General features: G+C 41.3%; 2 protein-coding genes across 2 annotated transcripts in view; both read right to left on the reverse strand.

The window, feature by feature from the left end:
• Window positions 1-2,470, reverse strand: part of LOC138027878 (uncharacterized) — a 13,240-nt gene extending 10,770 nt beyond the window's left edge. Inside the window, exon 1 of the mRNA XM_068875532.1 lies at window positions 2,461-2,470. The gene's annotated coding sequence lies outside the window, so the exon portion shown is untranslated. The remainder of the gene's footprint in view (window positions 1-2,460) is intronic.
• LOC138028521 (semaphorin-5A-like) overlaps window positions 1-7,500 on the reverse strand; it is a 530,961-nt gene that overhangs the window by 148,525 nt on the left and 374,936 nt on the right. The window lies entirely within an intron of this gene.

A 7,500-nucleotide genomic window follows, 5' to 3' on the forward strand; every position in this document is an offset into this window, starting at 1 on the left:
AAACCATTTGGAAACAAACATTCTTTGTTTGCGTGATCAGTATCCGGCAAATTTGAACACCTTAGTCTACGAGCAGTCTCTCTTTTCGCTCAGGGATAGTCGAGGACCGAGGAAAACAAACAAGCGAGCGACCGCGAAAATCAAGACTTGCGTGTCGAGTCGCTAGTGTAGTGAGCCGGCTCGACACGCAAGTCACGTTTCCACGCCACGAGGCGATTTTCGCGGTCGTTCCCTTGTTCGTTTCCAAAAGGGCTTTTTTCCATGAAATAATTCCTGAAAATTAGGAAACCGGAAGAACATAATAAAGGACTGATCATTTCTTATTCACAACGTGCCAATGTATACGGAGGGGTAGCTTGTGAGGATTTACAACACCAAAACTATTTTAACGAAACTGCACCGAGCCTACTTAATAATTAACATTTTTTCTCAACAAGACTTAGTCTTTTCACAGACGTTTTTTCCCGCGTAAGATGGGTTTTTACGAGCGCACACAAGGGTTTAGGCGTGGCAGGTTGGCCAGGGGAATGAGAACATGTTTTTTGGCGGTTCGCGCTCGTGCACTCGCGTGTCTACAGCACTAAGTAAATAAACTATTTGACTCCAAAAATCATGTGTTAAGGCGCCAACGGTTTTCTGTAAGGCAATTACGTTTTGGCGGTGTTCTGTGCCAACTTTCACCGTCTATGCGTTACCCCCGAGCCTCTCCCGCATGCACATGCGAGCTAGTAAGACTACGCACCCTTGAGTAACCACGTAAACAAATTGCGGTCAATTTATCCAGAATATAACAACAATGTTTAATACTTACGCGAGCCTACTGGTACAAGCATATTCGTGGCGCTCACAACATAGGCCGAATGCACCTTTTTCAATCCATATTGAATCTTTGGGACTGAGGATTTTCCCCTGTGGACATCGATCCCCGCAGAAGTGGGGATCGAACACCGCCACTTATTGCACCTACACCTAGTCCCAAACAAATCTCGATGTCGTGGACACACTGTTATTTATAAATGAGACTCTTCTGTCTCAAAATGCCTGAAATAAAAATGCCGATTAAATTTGAAAAAGTGTCTAAAGAAAAAATCGTTTTCGAGGATTTCTAATATCTAAAAGGAAACCACCTACCTGCTCGAGTAAGTATAAATAGCCTTGATTCACTGTCCACTGCAATGTCGTCGCTGATTTTACCATGCACGAGGTGATTGTAGACATCTTTGCTACACTCGCCGATTGCAACACATTCCGCATTCGCGGGGTTAAATGAACTGGGGCCGCAGTGTCCACCAACGAGGAGTGAATAGCCGCAAGATGCCATGCAATGAAATGTTAACAACTAACGACTCGATATCAATGCATGAAAGGTTCTTTTCGCATCAAAAGGTAGATTGAGAACTAGTATTTCTAGCAAACACTTTGGGCTTACACCTCAAAACGCTAACACCCAAAATAGGATTGTACCTTTTGACCTTTGGCCAGGCCATGCGTCACGCCACGGCGGGTCTAATTTGCAGGTCGCAGGTCGCGGGCCGCGGGTTGCAGGTCATTGTTTCACCAATACAGAAAGTATCCTAAACATTCTTAAAAGCTAACCTTAGGCCTAATTAGGACTAAACAAAAGTTTTTAGGCCTAAGGTTAGCTTTTATGAATGTTTAGGATACTTTCTGTATTGGTGAAACAATGACCTGCAACCCGCGACCTGCGACCTGTGACCTGCAAATTAGACCCGCCGGTCACGCCATCATGTTCTTACATCTTATCTTGGTTCTGTGCCTGAATGTTACTTCTGTGAAGATGTTTGCGGCCAGGTACCGACAAATTTCGAGCAAACAAGGGTATCACATGTCCAGCAAGCTACATATATTACAGTACCAAAGACAACGATTTAGTGGAGGATTATTTTGATCAGACTGATATAATGGATAATTTTTAGAAACACGGTAAGGTTCATGTTATCATGACAGCCGTTGAGAATTTAAACGCGTTATAAGACTTTGTATGGGAAATAAAATACAGTCGATTATGAAGCCTAAAAAATGCTCAATTTAACGTGAGATCGAGAGATCAAAATGTGGAGACTAGTTTGACAAGAATCTCCGACTGAATTTATGATACAAACCGCCGGCTGGGTACGCAAAGCAAATTGTAACCGTTTTCATGGAGAGAAATATTGGAGAAAACCTTCGCAAAATTACTTAAGGGGCTTGCAGAATAATTTTATATAGTGTTGATGCTTTTGAACCTCGATCAACATACACCGCCCTTGTTTCAGCCCGGAATCGATCGAAACCGCAACATAACATCATAGGCAGCCCAAGCCCGCGTCACTACAGACAGCCGTTGAGAATTTAAACGCGTTATAAGACTTTGTATGGGAAATAAAATACAGTCGATTATGAAGCCTAAAAAATGCTCAATTTAACGTTCAATCAATAAAATGAATCAAAATGACTCACCTCTGGGGTATTCTTGTGCCTTTTGGAGCTTATTTTACAGTTTCGGGAAGTCCGTGTTTTCAATGTTCTAAGACGGAGTCAAGGCTGCACACTAAGATTTCGACCGTTGTCAGCTCAGAGTTGGTTTGCGACGCGAAAACCCATCCCAGCCAAGATTTTTTTTCTCGCAGAGCTAAAGCCACATCATTTGTGAACCTCCGTAAATGTTTCGTCGTCAAAAATCCCCACGCACTTGGCTGGAAATGAGCATTTTCTGCTTCGATTCCACGATAGCTGGTGAATTTAACAACAACTGATCACCGGACTGGACACGGAGCTTGGGCCCGAGGTCAAATTAACTCCACCCGATGAGGTACAGTCATTTCATTTACAACACTTACCTCATCCCCACAGCGTAACTCGTAACCATGGAGCTGTTCGAGAAGCCGGAAGGAGGCCAACATGCCGTGTTTTCAAACTTTCCCCAATTTCGCAAAATTTAAAAAGCTGTTGAAACTTTTAATGTTATTTTTGAAAATACTTCACTACAGAGGTTTACTTGGGCAAAATATGAAGGAATTCGAAATTTCAAGACTGACGCCCAATTCTCCATAATTTAAGACATCGGCTCTTAAGGACGGCTACTTAGGCGTTGGGGTCATCAGGCCCAATCTGATTGGCCATAATTTGGCGGGACCCTTATGTTAAATTTACATAATACAGTAGACTCGGCCCAAGACCAAATGATAGAGATCCACACTGCTGAGTTATGGGCTGCTGCTTTTAGCCGTAGTCCTTAATCATTAAGTAACCAATGTGAGTGCGCCGAAACAATTTGTAAGTTCTACAATAATCTCGTCCATAGATGGCCTGTCCCCTGGATCTTGGTTAACACACCTTCTTACGAGGCGGGAAATTGTGCGATGCGGATGAAGTATTTGTATCATGTCTACTTGCATCTCAAGCTGTTCTCTATTGGGTTCTTGTCTGACACTCATTTCACAAAGGAGAACACCATAACTGTACAAGTCAGCTTATAAGCAAAGACAGCAAAAAAATACATCCAGGCATGCCTAGTGGAGAGAAAGTCTTCGATTATCGTCATAGTAAATCAGTCCATATAGTAACCATCACCTACACATCACACCTAACCTCACGCCTGCACCTTAAAATTACATTAAAACACACATCGTAACGTTGTGAGCTTCTTTTAATGCATCACTTCGTACATGCAAAGAGACAACAGAAATGTTGTAAACGTATCAACAACCTGAACGAATGTCACAAGGCCCATTCAAAAATGGTGACCAATAAATTGTTCTTTTGTCTTTGTGCTTCTAATTGGTCCAACAAGCCTCGAATTTTTAGCTTGATTTTCTTTCGTATTTTGATTTTGTTCACGCTGATGAGACTAACTGGTAGAAACGAATAATTTAATAGTAGGCTTTTATGTTTGTCTCGTTAACATAAGAAATAGTTTCCAAAAAGGCTTCTTGCTATGTAAACGTTGTGTTTAAAAAGTTAAAACAACTGGCTTATGCTGACCAACCTCCCCAATTTTTTAAGTCCTTAATTGGTTTCAGGATATTGAAGCCGTAAAACGCACACAAGCGCCGACGCACTCTTTGCAAAATCTCCAATTTTTAAACGAAAATTGTATAAAGATTACGGGTCAAATCGGACACTTTCATTGTCTTTGATTTGAATTTTTGGAGCACTTGGTTTTAAAAAGATGAGCTTATCCTAAGAAGGCAAAAATTGTAAAAAATATCCCCCTCTTTTGTTATACACCCTTGAAGCTTGTGGGGACTTGTCCAAAAAAGAAAAAAATTCTAAGTGATTCTAAAATCTGCATAAAAAAAGCTCAAGTTCAAGGAGGCAACCATTTCATTGATACGTCTCAAGACTTAGAGAATACCGAAATAAGTCGCCCAGTTTTTCGCTCTCACGGTTAGACCGCAACGAGCATGAAATGTGGCTAAAAAATTGTTTTTCCCACCTTAGCCTCTACTATGAGCTCGTTACCGTCCAACCGTAAAAGTACGAAACTAGCCAATTCACTCAATGGACACAGCAGGACCTCCCTCGGATCATCAGCTTGAAAATTTAAAGCCTTATCCCCTATTCCAACACGCTGTCTCCAGTTCTGACAAAAGATCGATCTTTGTGCTTGCATTTTAGGACGGGGCCTACTATTATTATTGCGCCTTCGTTCTACGCATCTCGAGATATTCGGATTTCCTATGGGTGGTGCTTACTAATACAGGGATATTTTTGCGCGGTTCAAAACTATGCGGAGAAAGCGGAACTTAGCAAGTGCTCTTGGAATCCAAAAGGAAAATTGGGGGTAGCCATGCATTTTTCATAGATAATTAAACTTCGATTTGGAAAAGAACGCCATACGTAGCTTCGTATATTAGAGCTTTTTACAAATATTTAACAATTATTGGACGAGGTTGAGCAAAATGTCGTGATTTGTCACTGGCGAGCAGATTAATTATTTGCCCGAAGCCGAAGGCTGAGGCAAATAATTGATCTGCGAGACATTGACAAATCACGATATTTTGCAATAACCGAGGTCAATAATTGTTTTATCATTCGATTACCGAGTTTGTATTTTGTTGTTGTTTCCGAGAAGCCGTAAGCGTTCGCTGCGTTGCAGAGTCGAGTAATGGCACCAATCAATTGGTTTCCTTCTCAGCATAATTATATTTGTAGACTTCAAATTGTACTCACAGTCAAATGTTCAATAATACTAGGCATCAACAAACTGAAGTATTTCACAGCTTTCAAAGCGTATCCCAACAAGTGAAGCTCGCCATTCTTTTTTCTGGCTTCAGCATAAAATCTCGTCAGTGCATATGCATTCGCCAACTTGTCCTTCGCATCGATGACGCGAGTGCCTCTTCGTTTACCTTTGTTTCCTTGAGATACTCTCGAAATGCGTTGACTGCAACTTTTGTTCCTTTCTTAGTATTCTCACTGTTCTTTCGATCAACTAAAGATGTGGAATCATTCTCTGACAGCTCGGGGAGCCGATCTGCCATTTTCTCACAAGAGCGTGATTTCAATTGCGCATAAGCAGAATACTATTTGCAGCAAAACACTTATTTGTAGGCAGTTATTTGCAGATCACGTGGTGGGTTCTCGGCCAATGAAAAGGAAGGATAAAATCAATCGAATGATAATGTTGATTAATTGTCTTCAAAAAATATGTGGTTTTTCTTCTTGGATTTCAATAACACTTGCTAAAATCTGTTTTTTCCGCATATTAAGTAAACCGCGCAAAAATACCTTTGAATTAGTCTTTAATCCATTCGCTCCTGAAAACGAATCTTGCAGATTTTACTCTAACGCCAGACTTTTTTCTCATCAATTGGGGCTGCTTTAGGGGTTATTGGGTTACCATCTAGGTCAACTCAAAAAAATACGCAAGCAAAGAACGTGACCACGAATGGTTTATTCACATCTCTCATGTTCTACTCCGAGCATTGGACCCGAGGCCGCTACTGAAATGAACCACTGCGTTTTAGCGTTTTTTGTCGTTGTCTTTTTTTTGGTTAATATCGTCCCTCTCATTTTCTTAATCCTTACTAGAACAGGAAACAACAAAGTAGTCCCCCCAAAATGGAAACCTCGTTCCCAGGGCTTTTCACCATCAAGTGTACGATGTCCTACTCTCGGCGGTTAAAAGCCCTGGGAACGAAGTTGCAAAAATGAATCCCGAAACTAAGCTTGCAAGATACTCTGTTCTTTGGTCGTGTACTCAGGTCCACTGTAAATTAAACATGTGCGCCTGCATAATTTATATTGCTACGACGGAAAAAATTAGCAATACGATAATCGGACAATTTGGCCCTCCAGCCGTTACCAGATCTCCATAGCAACACGTTAGAACTGCTTACGTACTTGTGAAGAATGGGTTTTGGCTTTCTCTCGTGTAAGTAGTGGAGCGCGTAAGCCACATCTAAAGAGATCACTGGTTCATTGTCTGTAGGTACTGGTAACTCACCAGGACTAGGGTACAGCTTGTTGCTTAGACTGCAATCAAGGCGTTCTGTAACCAGCAAAGGAAGCCTTTCATCGTTTGTTGCGACAATAAATAACAGCATTCAAGGATGGCGACATTTTGATGCCATGTTCACTTCACGCTCAAACACATGTCTGCTGAGTCCCGTAATAGCATCGTGCATTTGTTTTACAGCAACCTCGTAGTAATGAAATCTCCCCCTATAAACAACTCCCCATGCGCCTCTTTCAAGTTCATCACTAGTAATTTGGATATCACTTCTGTTTATCACCCAGGTGTTCGTTCCAGGTACATAGTAGTACTGGAATAATGCAATGATTTTCCTTTCCTTTTAAATCTGATTTGTTTTGAATTTTACAGCTTAGTTGTACCGTTATCTTAAAACAATAAGAGAGAGAGAGACCACAGAATAAAAGAAGGGAAAAATGAAGAGCACAAAGAGCAATGCAAGCGAAACAGGTGTGTGTCAACTGTAAGTAAATTAATGAAGGGGGTAGTTTCTAAAGAAACTGTGGTGCTTCGTCGGTGGGGAAGTAGTACACAGAAATTTTTGGTTTTATTAACGGAGTTGATAATGTAAATTGACCACCGTAAGGGATTATAAAAGCTGACGTCTCAAGCGTCAGCCCTTTGTCAGAGCGAATTGAGGAATTATAGGTTGTATGTAGTTTTTATAGTGGAATAGGAACTACGCTATTGGTGGTAACATGGCACTGTGAAAACTAGGAATGGATTAGTTAAATGAAAAACGTTTGTTAATATGTTGGGGATTAAAGGTGACGATTTGCAAGATGAATTTTTGTTTCAGGTTCTTGCGGCTTTCCGTCGTACCTTGATGTAGGGAAAGGCCTCAGATAGCCATGTGTTGTTTGGAGTGGTTAGGGAGATTAAAATGACAAGCGACAGCATCCTTGTCATTCCTCTCAACACCGCGAAGGTGTTTGCAGAATCGGTCGCCTATTCGTCTACCTGTCTCGCCAATGTATAATTTATTGCGTAACGTGCAAGTTATGCAATAAAGACATTTGCGG

The sequence above is a fragment of the Montipora capricornis genome, chromosome 1 (assembly GCF_036669925.1).
Source record: "Montipora capricornis isolate CH-2021 chromosome 1, ASM3666992v2, whole genome shotgun sequence".
Taxonomy (NCBI): Eukaryota; Metazoa; Cnidaria; class Anthozoa; order Scleractinia; family Acroporidae; genus Montipora; species Montipora capricornis.